At 45.7% G+C, this 16,433-nt stretch overlaps 1 protein-coding gene across 1 annotated transcript in view; it reads left to right on the top strand.

Moving 5' to 3' along the window:
* LOC143783241 (uncharacterized) overlaps positions 1-16,433 on the top strand; it is a 107,997-nt gene that overhangs the window by 46,154 nt on the left and 45,410 nt on the right. The gene's annotated exons all lie outside the window — the stretch shown is intronic.

Genomic DNA, 16,433 nt, shown 5'->3' with positions numbered 1-16,433 from the left:
ACCAGTAGGGATCTTCGAGACAGGTTTCTGCAAGGAGAACAGTCCTCTAGATACTGATTTGCTAATCAAACATACACAATATATGTACGACATTTATTGGTTATGTGGAGATGGTAAGCTCCGTCCTAGGTTGCCTAATGCCTGGACAGGTCAATGCACCCTTGTTAAACTAGCCATGCAGTTCAAGATTTTACCTTGGGATCCAAAGATACCTGATGAATAGTGTTGAGCGATACCGTCCGATACTTGAAAGTATCGGTATCGGAAAGTATCGGCCGATACCGGCAAAGTATCAGATCTAATCCGATACCGATACCCGATACCAATACAAGTCAATGGGACTCATGTATCGGACGGTATTCCTGATGGTTCCCAGGGTCTGAAGGAGAGGAAACTCTCCTTCAGGCCCTGGGAACCATATTGTGTAAAATAAAGAATTAAAATAAAAAATATTGCTATACTCACCTCTCCGACGCAGCCTGCACCTTACCGAGGGAACCGGCAGCGTTGTTTGCTTAAAATTCGCGCTTTATCTTCCTTACGTGAAGTCCCGGCTTTTGATTGGTCGCGCGCCGCCCATGTGGCCGCGACGCGACCAATCACAGCAAGCCGTGACGTAATTTCAGGTCCTTCAGGATTTTAAAATTACGTTCCGGCTTTGTGATTGGTCGCATCGCGGTCACATGGGCGACGCGACCAATCACAAGCCGGGACTTCACGTAAGGAAGATAAAGCGCGAATTTTAAGCAAACAACGCTGCCGGTTCCCTCGGTAAGGTGCAGGCTGCGTCGGAGAGTTGAGTATAGCAATATTTTTTATTTTAATTCTTTATTTTACACATTAATGTTGTTTCGATACCGATACCCGATACCACAAAAGTATCGGATCTCGGTATCGGAATTCCGATACCCGCAAGTATCGGCCGATACCCGATACTTGCGGTATCGGAATGCTCAACACTACTGATGAACCTACCAGAAAGAGAAGTCTCGATCAGCTCCACATGAGTTATGAAGAAGATCCACTGATATATATTGATGCCATTGGAGTGCCAAGGGGGGTGCCTGACCAGTTTAAAGCCCCGAACCAGATTTATGCCGGCATTGTTTCTATAATCCCATAGGTGCAGATTAATAAAAATGTTGAATGGATCAATAATATATATATTACAGAGAACAAAGATTTGTTAATTATAGCTGTGATGCCTTTCAGGATATAGTTGAGGACTTGGGCCCTAACACTTGTATGACCAGTGCTGCAACCCGACCTAAGAGAATTACACTGAATCCTGTCCAGACAAGATCACATGTAGTGACATAAGAAGCTGACACAGGATTGTGGTTGGCGGATAGTGGGGACATTAACTTTTAGGAGTAGGCTGACAGTAATCCTTTTGGGAAGGAGCTGTAGACCAGCATGTCATGTCACGCCCCCACCACCAGAGAACCAACCACATCAGGTAGGGTAAGACAGATACAGGAGTATTATCCCTGGAGGCCCTCTGACTAGCTAGCTATGCAAAACAATTGGCTGACCCTGAGAACTAACCTTTCTCATTCTACAGACAAATAATGACCATATGATGGACGTATTAAGTGCACCTAGGCAGGCCTAGGTAGTTAGTGAGCACAAAAACAGGTGACGTGCTAGGACGCAAATTAAGATTTTCTACAGATGTGACAAAGGAGAGAGTGTAGAGCTATACTTTGGACGGTTACTGCTGAAATAGGAAAATATAGAGTACAGTCCCATAAACCCACTTGATGTTAGAGTATTGGTAAATACATTCATTGACGGTATGACCAAAGACTTACGAGACGAAATATAGACAGCCAGACCTGAATGGCGAAATGTAGATCCGAAAGGACCTGAAGGTTTCTAAAGAAGTTGAACAAATTAGGACAATAAGACGACGTGTCATGTATGCTGGAGCAGACACATCTTTCTTCTCCAGTTGGTTAGGTGGGATCAAGGGATTCCTTCAATAAGTTTGTTTGGTACTGATTGCCCTCCTTATAGTTGGATCGATAATTCTCTGTTGTGTTATTCCCTTGTATAAAAAGGTTATTGCCAAAGCAACTCCGACTGGCGCCTTCCTCAATCAAGAAGTAAACTTACCAGAGTACGATGGTACTGATCCAGGGGAGATCCCTAAGTATATTCCCCCTCAAGAGAGTAGACAAAACCTCCCATTCTCAGATGATGCTAAGAGATTTAGTTTAGGGACAGTGGGAGAACTCCATGTGAGGTTAGTGAAGGGTTCAGCTGCCTGGAGGCCTCTCGCTAGGGGAGAGTTTCTGAGGTGTCTGGATGAAGACATCCACCTCCCCGTTCCCCATCACATGGACAGTCTCGAAGGATCTTTCTTTAAGGGAAAAACTTAGTGTTTAGGGGGGATTGTCAAGGTGAAAATATACTTTCTTATATACCTTTTGTACTTTTATATATCTTATACTGTGAAACAATAAGTTTTCCCTTGCTAATGCAAATGTAACTGTATTAAAGATGGCTGCCAGTGTTCATTCTTCACTTCAGTTTAGAATCTGAAGGGTTAAGTTTCATCTCTCCTGAAAAGATAACTCAGGAATGTGAAGAAAGAAGTAACCACCGGGAGACGTTCTGACGAATCGGAGAGAGAGACTGGACACTAGATGTATACTGCATAAACCCCGCCTATTGCATTCCTTTTTAGTACTGTGTATTGTAAAATAAACTCAGTTGCTGTGACGGTTACACACATGTGTGTGGATGCACGAGCATGCACTGAGATTGAACCAGCTACCTGTCTGACTCATTCTTACCCGGTACCACATGCTTATAGTTTAATTTGGAATGACTGGTGAATGAGGGTATATTGTCGTTACGACCCCGACAGGGCTAAGCCTTGCTGTTCTCGTGCCAGCGGGTTGCTTTTGCCCTTGCCCGTCCCGAAGAGGCCTTGGACGCACATTTCCATGGATTTCATTTCAGATCTTCCGGTGTCTCAAGGAATGTCTGTCATCTGGGTGGTGTGTGATCATTTTTCCAAGATGGTCCATTTGGTGCCCTTGCCTAAGTTGCCTTCCTCTTCCGATCTGGTTCCTTTGTTCTTTCAGAATGTGGTTCGTTTGCACGGCATTCCTGAGAATATCGTGTCTGACAGAGGATCCCAGTTTGTGTCCAGATTCTGGCGATCTTTTTGTGCTAAGATGGGCATTGATTTGTCATTTTCGTCTGCCTTTCATCCTCAGACTAATGGCCAAACGGAGCGAACTAATCAGACGCTGGAGGCTTATTTGAGATGTTTTGTTTCTGCGGATCAGGATGATTGGGTGACCTTCTTGCCATTGGCTGAGTTTGCCCTCAATAATCGGGCTAGTTCCGCTACTTTGGTTTCGCCATTTTTCTGCAACTCTGGTTTTCATCCGCGTTTTTCCTCGGGTCATGTTGAACCTTCTGACTGTCCTGGCGTGGATTCCGTGGTGGATAGGTTGCAGCGGATTTGGAATCATGTGGTGGACAACTTGAAGTTGTCACAGGAGAAGGCTCAGCGTTTTGCCAACCGCCGCCGCGGTGTGGGTCCCCGACTTCGTGTTGGGGATTTGGTTTGGTTGTCTTCTCGCTATGTCCCTCTGAAGGTTTCCTCTCCTAAGTTTAAGCCTCGCTTTATTGGTCCTTATAAAATTTTGGAAGTCCTTAACCCGGTGTCTTTTCGTTTGGATCTTCCGGTGTCATTTGCCATTCACAATGTGTTCCATAGGTCTTTGTTGCGGCGGTACGTTGTGCCTATGGTTCCTGCTGTTGAGCCTCCTGCTCCGGTGCTGATTGAGGGCGAGTTGGAGTACGTGGTGGAGAAGATCTTGGATTCTCGTCTCTCTAGACGGAGGCTTCAGTATCTGGTCAAATGGAAGGGCTATGGTCAGGAGGATAATTCCTGGGTGGTCGCCTCTGATGTTCATGCGGCCGATTTGGTTCGTGCCTTTCACGCTGCTCATCCTGATCGCCCTGGTGGTCTTGGTGAGGGTTCGGTGACCCCTCCTTAAAGGGGGGGTACTGTTGTGAACTATATTTCTTGGCTCCCTCTTGTGGTCACTAGCGGTATGGCACTTGGATTGTCTTTCCCCAGGTTGGTACTCACCTGGTTCGTTAGGCCTTGGGTGTTCCTATTTAGACTTCCTGGATTCTCAGTCTAGTGCCTGGAATCGATGTAATCAGTCTATGTCTGTTTTCTCCTGACTCCTGGTCCCCTGTTTTTTGCAAGATAAGCTAAGTTCTGCTTTCTTATTTTTGTTCATTTGTATTTGCTCTTATTTTGTTCCAGTTTGTTCAAAATGTGATTTCTGTTTTTGCTGGAAGCTCAAGGGGGCTGATATTCTCCCCCCACACCGTTAGTCGGTGCGGGGGTTCTTGGATATTCAGCGTGGATATTTTTGTAGGGTTTTTGCTGACCGCATAAGTCCGCTTCCTATTTTCTGCTATTAATTAGTGGGCCTCTCTTTGCTAAATCTAGTTCATTCTTACGTTTGTCTTTTCTTCTTACCTCACCGTTATTATTTGTTGGGGGCTTGTATTATAACTTTGGGGTCTTTTCTCTTGAGGCAAGTGAGGTCTTATTTTCTCTGAAAGGGTTAGTTAGTTCTCCGGCTGGTGCGAGACGTCTAGAATCAACGTAGGTACGTTCCCCGGCTGCTTCTAGTTGTGCTAGGATCAGGTATGCGGTCAGCCAAGTTACCACCTCCCTATGAGCTGGTTTTTGTGTTTGCGGACTTAGCTGGTATTCTTGAGATCCTCTACCACTAGGATCATAACAGAGGACTGCGAAAGGGGAAGACCTGATGGACCAGCTCCCTGGTCTCCAGTTAGTGTGGAAGGCCCACTTGCTGCTGCGCTGCTGGATGGCTGGGACGGGTCCGTGGCTGTCGGATGAAGGACCGCTCCAGAACCTGGGCCAACAGTAGTGCTGTATGTGCTGTGAAAAAAGGAAAAAGAAAATTACTATCAAAAATTTACCAGACGCAAAATCCTGTGGAATGTAAAAATACAGATTATGGCAATAGAATACAACCTAATGCACGTGATAAATACTTACGTTCTCTGGGCAAGGACCGGTCTTAAAAATGACAGTACTCGATGGTATTTGTAGCGTCTGATCCTTGCTCCTGAACCGCTGGGAACACGGCTCTCTTGATGCAGGTCCTTGTTGAAGTGGTCCTTCATCGAACGCCAACGTGTTTTGACTTTGGATACTGTTAAAAAAAAAATTGTGGTCAGGAAAAGGACTTTTGGCCGTGCTCACACAACTGTGTGTGCTGAGAGAAACTCCTGAGAGTTTGTTTCATCACACACAGTCGAGTGAGCACTGTTGTGAACTCTATTTTTGGGCTCCCTCTAGTGGTCACAAGCGGTACTGTGTAGTGTTGTCTTTCTGCAGGTTGGCAGCATCAGCTGGTTCGTTATCCTTGGTTGGTTTCCTATTTAGCTCACCTGGATACTCAGTTCCTTGCCTGCTCTCAATGTATTCAGTGCTCTTCAGATTCCTTGTGACTACCTTGCTCCCAGTCTCTCCAAGACAAGCTAAGTTTTTGTTTGTTTATTTTTTGATTATCAGCATTTATCATGTTTCTTGTCCAGCTTGCTAAAATGTGATTTCCTCGCTTGCTGGTTGCTCTAGGGGACTGAGTTTCTCCCCCCACACCGTTAGTTGGTGCGGGGGTTCTTGAAATCTCAGTGTGGATATTTTGTAAGGGTTTTTTACTGACCGCACAGACCCCTTTTCTATTTTCTGCTATCTAGTATTAGTGGGCCTCATTTGCTGAATCTGCTTTCACCCCTGTGTATGTGCCTTCCTCTTACCTCACCGTTATTATTTGTTGGGGGCTTCTATATCTTTGGGGATTATTTCTCTGGAGGCAAGTGAGGTCTTTCTTTCTCTCTAGGGGTAGATAGTTCCTCAGGCTGGCTCGAGACGTCTAGGATTTTAGTCACGTTCACCGGCTACCTCTAGTGTGTTGGATAGGTTCAGATTTGCGGTCAGTCAAGTTTACCACCTCCCTAGAGCTTGTCCTATGTTTTGTTACTTAGCTGGAGTATTTTGTGATCCTCAACCACTAAGGATCATAACAGTAGAGCAGGCCAAAAAGTGTTTAATGCATCGCAGAAGTGGGATAAAAAGAAGACCTGAGTACATTTTTTTATTTTCCTCCCGCTTTTCCTTTGCTGCAGTCTGTTTAGCTTCTTTCATCCCCTTGAACTCTGGGTGGTTTTGAGCTCAGCTGCAGACATGAATGTTCAGACTCTGGCTTCTAGTGTGGATCATCTTGCTGCACGGGTGCAAAGTATTCAGGATTTTGTTATTCATAGCCCTACGTCAGAACCAAAGATACCCATTCCTGAGTTGTTTTCTGGAGATAGATCTAGGTTTCAAAATTTTAAGAATAATTGTAAGTTATTTCTATCTCTGAGACCTCGTTCCTCTGGTGATTCCGCTCAGCAAGTTAAAATTGTTATCTCCTTGTTGCGTTGCGACCCTCAAGATTGGGCTTTCTCTCTGGCGCCAGGAGATCCTGCATTGCTTAATGTAGATGCATTTTTTCTGGCTCTTGGACTGCTTTATGAGGAGCCTAATCTTGAGAATCAGGCAGAAAAAGCGTTGCTGGCTATCTCTCAAGGTCAGGATGAAGCAGAGGTGTATTGTCAAAAATTTCGGAAATGGTCGGTGCTTACTCAATGGAGTGAGTGTGCCCTGGCTGCAAATTTCAGAGAAGGTCTTTCTGAGGCCGTTAAGAATGTTATGGTGGGGTTTCCCACCCCTACAAGTCTGAGTGATTCTATGGTTTTAGCCATTCAGGTTGATCGGCGTTTGCGGGAGCGCAAATCTGCTCATCCTTTGGCGGTATTTTCTGAACAGAGACCTGAGTCTATGCAATGTGACCGAACTCTGACCAGAATTGAGTGACAAAGTCATAGACGTCAAAATGGGTTGTGCTTTTACTGTGGTGATTCTACTCATGTTATCTCAGCATGCTCTAAACGCTTAAAAAAAATCGCTAAACCTGTCACCATTGGTACTATGCAGCCTAAATTTATTTTGTCTGTTACTTTAATTTGTTCTATGTCGTCCTACCCGGTTATGGCTTTTGTGGATTCGGGTGCTGCACTGAATCTGATGGATTTGTCGTTTGCCAGGCGCTGTGGTTTTGTCCTGGAGCCTTTGGAATTTCCTATTCCTCTGAGGGGAATTGATGCTACGCCATTGGCTGAGAATAAGCCTCAGTACTGGACGCAAATGACCATGTGCATGACTCCCGTACATCAGGAGGTGATTCGCTTTCTTGTTCTGCATAATTTGCATGATGTTGTCGTTTTGGGTCTGCCATGGCTGCAGGCTCATAATCCAGTTTTAGATTGGAAAGCTATGTCTGTGTCAAGTTGGGGTTGTCAGGGAATTCATGGCGATGCTCCGTTGGTGTCTATTGCTTCTTCCACTCCTTCTGAGGTCCCTGAGTTTTTGTCTGACTACCAGGATGTATTTGACGAGCCCAGGTCCAGTGCCCTGCCCCCTCATAGGGATTGTGACTGTGCTATAAATTTAATTTCTGGTAGTAAATTCCCTAAGGGACGACTTTTTAATCTGTCTATACCAGAGCATGTCGCGATGCGGAGTTATATAAAGGAGTCTTTGGAGAAGGGACATATTCGCCCATCCTCTTCCCCTCTTGGTGCAGGATTTTTTTTTGTGGCCAAGAAGGACGGTTCTTTGAGACCTTGTATAGATTATCGTCTTCTGAATAAAATCACAGTCAAATTTCAGTATCCTGTGCCACTATTGTCTGATTTGTTTGCTCGGATTAAGGGTGCCAGTTGGTTCACCAAGATAGATCTCCGTGGTGCGTATAACCTTGTGCGCATTAAGCAGGGAGATGAATGGAAAACAGCATTTAATACGCCTGAAGGCCATTTTGAGTACTTGGTGATGCCTTTTGGACTCTCTAATGCTCCTTCTGTGTTTCAGTCCTTCATGCTTGACATCTTCCGAGAATATCTGGATAAATTTATGATTGTTTATCTGGATGACATTTTGGTCTTTTCTGATGATTGGGAGTCCCATGTGAAGCAGGTCAGGATGGTGTTTCAGGTCCTGCGTGCTAATGCTTTATTTGTGAAGGGCTCAAAATGCCTCTTCGGAGTACAGAAGGTCTCCTTTTTGGGTTTTATTTTTTCTCCTTCTACTGTGGAGATGGACCCAGTCAAGGTCCAGGCTATTCATGACTGGACTCAGCCCACGTCTGTTAAGAGTCTTCAGAAGTTCTTGGGTTTTGCTAATTTTTACCGTCGTTTCATCGCTAATTTTTCTAGCGTGGTTAAACCTTTGACGGATTTGACCAAGAAGGGTTCTGATGTGACTAATTGGTCTCCTGCGGCCGTGGAGGCCTTTCGGGAGCTGAAGCACCGGTTTTCTTCAGCTCCAGTCTTATGTCAGCCAGATGTCTCTCTCCCCTTCCAGGTCGAGGTTGATGCTTCTGAGATTGGAGCAGGGGCTGTTTTGTCGCAGAGAAGCTCTGATGGCTCTGTGATGAAGCCATGTGCTTTCTTTTCAAGAAAGTTTTCGCCTGCCGAGCGGAATTATGATGTTGGTAATCGGGAGTTGTTGGCTATGAAGTGGGCATTTGAGGAGTGGCGACATTGGCTCGAAGGAGCTAAACATCGTGTGGTGGTCTTGACTGATCACAAAAATCTGATTTACCTTGAATCTGCCAAGCGCCTGAATCCTAGACAGGCTCGTTGGTCGTTGTTTTTCTCCCGTTTCAACTTCGTGGTCTCATACCTGCCTGGTTCGAAGAACGTGAAAGCTGATGCACTTTCTAGGAGTTTTGTGCCTGACTCTCCGGGAGTTTCTGAGCCGGCTGGTATTCTCAGAGAGGGAGTGATTTTGTCTGCCATTTCCCCAGATTTGCGACGAGTGCTGCAGAAATTTCAGGCGGATAGACCTGACCATTGTCCACCAGAGAGACTGTTTGTCCCGGATAGATGGACCAGCAGAGTTATTTCCGAGGTTCATTCTTCAGTGTTGGCGGGTCATCCTGGGATTTTTGGTACCAGAGATTTGGTGGCTAGGCCTTCCTTGTCGCGGGATGTGCGTTCCTTTGTGCAGTCTTGTGGGATTTGTGCTCGGGCTAAGCCTTGCTGTTCTCGTGCCAGCGGTTTGTGCTCGGGCTAAGCCTTGCTGTTCTCGTGCCAGCGGTTTGCTTTTGCCTTTGCCTATTCCGAAAAGGCCTTGGACGCACATTTCCATGGATTTTATTTCGGATCTTCTAGTATCTCAGAAAATGTCTGTTATCTGGGTGGTGTGTGATCGTTTTTCCAAGATGGTCCATTTGGTGCCCTTGCCTAAGTTGCCTTTTTCCTCCGATTTGGTTCCTCTATTTTTTCAGAATGTGGTTCGCTTGCACGGCATTCCTGAAAATATTGTGTCTGATAGAGGATCCCAGTTTGTGTCCAGGTTTTGGCGGACTTTTTTTGCTAAGATGGGCATTGATTTGTCTTTTTCGTCGGCCTTCCATCCTTAGACTAATGGCCAAACCGAGCGAACTAATCAGACGTTGGAAACTTATTTGAGATGTTTTGTTTCTGCTGATCAGGATGATTGGGTGACTTTTTTGCCATTGGCCGAGTTTGCCCTTAATAATCGGGCTAGTTCTGCTACTTTGGTTTCGCCTTTTTTTTGCAATTCTGGTTTCCATCCTCGTTTTTCCTCGGGTCAGGTTGAGCCTTCTGACTGTCCTGGGGTGGATTCTGTGGTGGATAGGTTGCAGCAGATTTGGAACCATGTGGTGGACAATTTGAGGTTGTCACAGGAGAAGGCTCAGCGCTTTGCCAACCGCCGCCGCGGTGTGGGTCCCCGACTTCGTGTTGGGGATTTGGTGTGGCTGTCTTCTCGGTATGTTCCTATGAAGGTCTCCTCTCCTAAATTCAAGCCTCGCTTCATCGGTCCTCATAAGATCTTGGTAATCCTTAACCCGGTGTCTTTTCGTTTGGATCTCCCAGCATCGTTTGCCATTCATAATGTGTTCCATAGGTCTTTGTTGCGGAGGTATGTGGTACCTGTGGTTCCTTCTGTTGAGCCTCCTGCTCCGGTGCTGGTCGAGGGCGAATTGGAGTACGTGGTGAAGATTTTGGATTCTTGTATCTCTAGACGGAGGCTTCAGTATTTGGTTAAGTGGAAGGGCTATGGTCAGGAGGATAATTCCTGGGTTGTCGCCTCCGATGTTCATGCGGCCGATTTGGTTCGTGCCTTCCACGCGGCTCATCCTGATCGCCTTGGGGGTCTTGATGAGGGTTCGGTGACCCCTCCTCAAGGGGGGGGGTACTGTTGTGAACTCTATTTTTGGGCTCCCTCTAGTGGTCACAAGCGGTACTGTGTAGTGTTGTCTTTCTGCAGGTTGGCTGCATCAGCTGGTTCGTTATCCTTGGTTGGTTTCCTATTTAGCTCACCTGGATACTCAGTTCCTTGCCTGCTCTCAATGTATTCAGTGCTCTTCAGATTCCTTGTGACTACCTTGCTCCCAGTCTCTCCAAGACAAGCTAAGTTTTTGTTTGTTTATTTTTTGATTATCAGCATTTATCATGTTTCTTGTCCAGCTTGCTAAAATGTGATTTCCTCGCTTGCTGGTTGCTCTAGGGGACTGAGTTTCTCCCCCCACACCGTTAGTTGGTGCGGGGGTTCTTGAAATCTCAGTGTGGATATTTTGTAAGGGTTTTTTACTGACCGCACAGACCCCTTTTCTATTTTCTGCTATCTAGTATTAGTGGGCCTCATTTGCTGAATCTGCTTTCACCCCTGTGTATGTGCCTTCCTCTTACCTCACCGTTATTATTTGTTGGGGGCTTCTATATCTTTGGGGATTATTTCTCTGGAGGCAAGTGAGGTCTTTCTTTCTCTCTAGGGGTAGTTAGTTCATCAGGCTGGCTCGAGACGTCTAGGATTTTAGTCACGTTCACCGGCTACCTCTAGTGTGTTGGATAGGTTCAGATTTGCGGTCAGTCCAGTTTACCACCTCCCTAGAGCTTGTCCTATGTTTTGTTACTTAGCTGGAGTATTTTGTGATCCTCAACCACTAAGGATCATAACAGAGCACGGCCAAGGTCTCTGCTGCTTCACACTGCAGTGCAATACTTACCAAATGCAGTTCGGACCCGTGTCGGGGCGTTGTCCCAGCCTTCCCACATCGCTTGGGCCACCTCATTCCATAACCGCCGGATCGTGATGTTGTTCGAGTGCAGTGGATCCCGGGTGTCCCACAACGGGACTCGCTCCTGGACCAGGGTGATAAGGAGGTCATTCTCGATTAGGTCATCCTCCCATTGTGAAACCTAAAAATTAAAGAAAATCATTAAAGTTTGCTCAATTAAAAAGAAAGAAAAAAGATGCTGAGAAATGGCATGAATAGGAAAGTCAACATACGAAAGGATTCCAGAAGAAAAAAGTAAAGAAATACGAGTGGAAAGAAAGGAAGATTCAAGAATATTACACTGAGGACAGTCAGCCTTGTATACGTACCCGCTGCCGTCTTGCCACTGGACCTTGACTCCGCTGCTCCTGCCCTGTCTCTGCCGCAGTAGAAGAGCTCTAAAAAAAGGAAAAAATCAAATTGTCACGTGTCGATGTGACAGTGAATACTTACCAATCTGTCGAGGCAAGCACTCACCTCACTGACATGCTCTACTTCCGACGGCCCAGGACGAAACTCCTCACCAGAAGAATCCGAAGAAGACATTCTGATGCATGTAGAAAGAAAGAAATGCAAGAAATTAGGACATGTAGAGACAGAAAATAGAAAATGAAGGTATTGGATAGGATATACTCCCATTGTTCAGTGTCTTGTTTTCCTCCAAGGATGTAGCCTGTTATGATCCGATGACCTTGGAGCCGCATGAAACTTTCTCTGGAGTAGGTGGAAACTATACTGACCGCAGATCCTGAACTAACACCGCAACTAGAAGTAGCCGTGGGGTGTGCCTAACAAACCCTAGACACCTCGACACAGCCGGAGGACTAAATACCCCTATAGATGGAAATAGGAATACTACCTTGCCTCAGAGCAGAACCCCAAAGGATAGGCAGCCCCCACAAATATTGACTGTGAGTAAGAGAAGAAAAGACACACGCAGGCAGAAAACAGGATTCAGCAAAAGAGGCCACTCTAGCTAAATAGGAAAGGATAGGACAGAATACTAGGCGGTCAGTATTAAAACCCTTCAAAAAATATCCACAGCAGATAATACAAAAAATTCCACAATCTAACTAAAGACGTGGAATGAATACCTGCAACCCCAGAGAATCCAACAAGACTGAGAAAATACTGACACAATCTAAGCTGGACAAGAAAACACAAAAGAATAGCACTGAATCATGAAGCACACAGCATGTGTGCCACAGAAAAAAAAAACAGACACTTATCTTTGCTGATTTGGCAGAAAGGCAGGAGGAACCAGGCAGAGGTCCAAAACCTCCCAACAACAATTGACAACTGGCAAGGACTAATGGATCCTGCACACCTAAATACCCCAGTCAGAACTGCAATCAGCAGAAACACCTGACCAGGACTGCAACTCAGGGACAACTGCATTACCACCTACCACCATCGCAGGGAACCCAAAAGCAGAACTCACAACAGTAGCCTGCGTCTCGTCTGCTTCAGAGTCTGGTGAGAAGTGACCTGCAACTGTCCACACCCTCCCTTTATCACCTTGATGGTGGGGGGTGGCTTATCAGTGTCTAGACATGTTTTTCTCTATTGAAACGCATGCATTCAAGAACGCAACGAAACGCATGTGCTTGTAAACGCATGCGTTTACATAGACAGCAATGCGTTTTTTTGTCGCAATTCTTGCGCAATCGACCGCATGCGTTTCCAGGCGGCAAATAGACGCCTCTAAAAATTACTACATGTTGCATTTCCGCGCCAAGCCGCAAACGACGAGACGATGCATGCGTCGTCAAACGCGGCGAAACGCGAACAAAAAAACCGCATGCGTCGCTAATGTTAAATATAGGAATACACGACGCATGCGTTTATATGCGGTACAAACGCTGCAGCCACAAACGCAAATGTGAAACCAGCCTTAATTAGTCATCTGTAGAGTATTACGTGGTTTGGGTTAAATTTCAGTTGTATATAACATTGCAAAAAAGTTTTGAAATTTTTTTATGGATTGAATTTGGCATCCATAGAGTATTACGTGCTTTGCGTTACATTTTGGTGGTATATAACAATCCAAAAAAGGGTTCAAAATGTTTTCTTGATTAAATAAATAATCCATACACTTTAACATGCTTAGTGGTCTACGAGGTAACAAAGATGGCAGAATCCCGTGAGACTTGACCCCTGCTGGGAGCGACCAGAGGAATATCGTAGCCAGGCGCTATGGTGGCAGGAGCCTGTGGTCCGGAACCGTCCACTTTCCTGGAAACACCAATGTACGAACCCAGGCCGCAGCCTTCACCGCTGGGGTTCTTGTGGACTGCAGACGAGAGAGCCAGGATCCAGCACCTATTGAGCGGACTGCGGCACCTAGGCTGGTTGTAAGAGAGATGGGGGCGAGCCAGGACCAGGGCTGGACACATGCCAGCGGGCTCACTAGCTGCAATGTACCGAGAGTTGAAAAGGGGGTTGTTATATACGACCGGCAGCGGAGATGGGGGTCTATAGAAAAGTTTGGGACCTATCATCACATCTTGTTCAACCAGTGGGCAGTAATGATGGAACCCTTGTCTCGAAAGTTGCAAGATATGAAGGTTAGAACCAGGGTCCGTTCCTCAAAATGGAGGTATATCATTGCTTGTATGCTTTGGGTGTGATCCGAGAAGGAAGGGAGCAGGATCAACCCTTCTTGCGAAATGAATGCGCCTGGGAGCAGCTCCTCGAGGTGGGGCTACCATCCCTGAGAGATCGGACTGTCTTTGGGGTTCCCCACTCGGTCCTCAGCCGCCACTATTTCTCCAGGTGTGTCGTCCCCACCTTGTACCAGCACGTGACCAGCAACATCACCCGTGCCCTCACCAACGCAGTTGGTTGGTAAAAGACCGACATGTGTCCAGAGACGCTACATTTCCCTGATGACACACTGGGTGAACATTGTGGAGGCTGGGGCCGAGTCCCATCCTGGCATATAGGGCCAGCGTCAGCACCTGGCACACCTGGCAAGTACAGGGGGCCCTGAGCAGGCGGGGGGCCCCCTGCTTGCTCAGGGCCCTGACACTTGCGATACTTGCCTCTCACCGCTCCACCGCTGCGGCGTCTTCCGCAATGACATGACTAGTGTGTGTGTCCTCTGCCTGAACAGTCACAGTGCAGAGAGCTGGAAGATGCCGACGCTGAGGAGTTCAGAGCAGAGCAGCAGCCAGTAAGGAGAGGTATTTCATTTTTTTTATATTTGAGGCAATACATGGGGACCATCATATACTGGAGCATCATATATAGAGCATCATATACAGTACAGACCAAAAGTTTGCACACCTTCTCATTTAAAGATTTTTCTGAATTTTCATGACTATGAAAATTGTACATTCACACTGAAGGCATCAAAACTATGACTTAACACATGTGGAATTATATACTTAACAAACAACTGAAAATATGTCTTATATTCTAGGTTCTTCAAAGTAGCCACCTTTTGCTTTGATGACTGCTTTGCACACTCTTCGCATTCTCTTGATGAGCTTCAAGAGGTAGTCACCAGGAATGGTCTTCCAACAATCTTGAAGGAGTTCCCAGAGATGCTTAGCACTTGGCTCTTTTGCCTTCGCTCTGCGGTCCAGCTCACCCCAAACCATCTCGATTGGGTTCAGGTCTGGTGACTGTGGAGGCCAGGTCATCTGGCGTAGCACCCCATCACTCTCCTTCTTGGTCAAATAGCCCTTACACAGCCTGGAGGTGTGTTTGGGGTCATTGTCCTGTTGAAAAATAAATGATGGTCCAACTATAACGGAGCATTATATATGGAGCATTATATGGGCCCATCATACACTGGAGCATCATATATGGAGCATTATATGGGCCCATCATACACTGGAGCATCATATGGGGCCCATTATATATATGGAACATTATATGGGACACATTATGTATAGAGCAATATATGGGGCTCATTATACTGTATGGAGAATTATATGAGGCTCATTATACTGTTTGGAGCACTATATGGGGCTCATGCTACTGCATGAAGCAATATATGGTTACTGATAGCTGCTACTGCACAGGCGCAGCCGGCGCCATTTTCAAATGGATTTTTTTAAATGAATTTCAGAATAACCTCAAATTAATTATATACACATTACATATGCAATCAGACTGCAGCGCAGGTGTCACCGCCTGCCTGAAGAAGGGGATTTTTTTCCAAGCTATAAATATATAATATTCACTATGTAAACTAGGGGGCAAGTCAGAAGCCATGCACATAAATAGCTAATCAGAGCACCACATGCAGATGCCCTACAGGCTGCCCGGGTGCACGAGCATATAATTAACTCAAAACCGAAAATAAAGATTAAACAACCACAAGACGGATTTCATCAACCAAGGTATCATTTTAATCAGGTTCCCTTTAAATTATTATTTTTTTTAAATCCTATTTAAATTTTGTCTTATATACAAGTCATTATACAGGGAAAGAATGTTTAACATTTTATTTCCTGTAAATGCCAAGTTCTCATCGATTTTTAATATTTTATACCCAGTCCATAAAGTGGAGTAAAAGTGTGACACCATTGTTCTCAGCAGCGATCTGGGAGTCAGAGATGCTTCCAGGGGTCTTCCCCATGCTGTTCTCCTTCCATTCAGCACTTTACCATCCATTTGAACATTTTCATTGACCCCCAGACCTCCTTGTAGGGTCTGCAGGAAAAAAGCTCAGATTTGCTATTGACTCCCATTATACTTGTTACGCTAAACGATCTGAGCATTAGGAATTGCTTGGCTCGAGTAACGAGCATTTTAGTGATCACTCATCCATAGTACTGATGTTATGTCTACAGCACTGCAGCCAATCAGTGAGCTCAGCGGCTCGGAGTGACCTGTGCCGTCTACTTGGGCAGAGTACCTGAGCTCACTGATTGGCTGCAGCACTATCGACATGATGTGAGCGCTGGAGACAATAACAGTGTGAGCAGCGGTGAAGGCTCGGTACTGGACCTGGGGAGGGTGAGTACAGCTGTTTGTTTTTCGGTAGGAGGGCTTGTGTTTTTGTCCACTGGGTTGTAGTTTTGATGAACTCCTTTGATTTTAACACATAAATGTACAGAGAGCCAGAAAAAAAGCTCTAAGTGAGGTAAAATGGTAAAAAAAAAACACAATTCTGTCATCGTATTTTAGGTTTGATTTTTAATTGTGCAGCAAAAATTACTACAGTGATACCAAACGTACGGTACCTACTTTCAGAGGCTTAAAAAAATGAAA

Source organism: Ranitomeya variabilis, chromosome 6, assembly GCF_051348905.1.
Source record: "Ranitomeya variabilis isolate aRanVar5 chromosome 6, aRanVar5.hap1, whole genome shotgun sequence".
Lineage (NCBI taxonomy): Eukaryota > Metazoa > Chordata > Amphibia > Anura > Dendrobatidae > Ranitomeya > Ranitomeya variabilis.
Note: the sequence above shows the minus strand (reverse complement) of the source record. Positions and strands in the feature narration are given on the sequence as shown.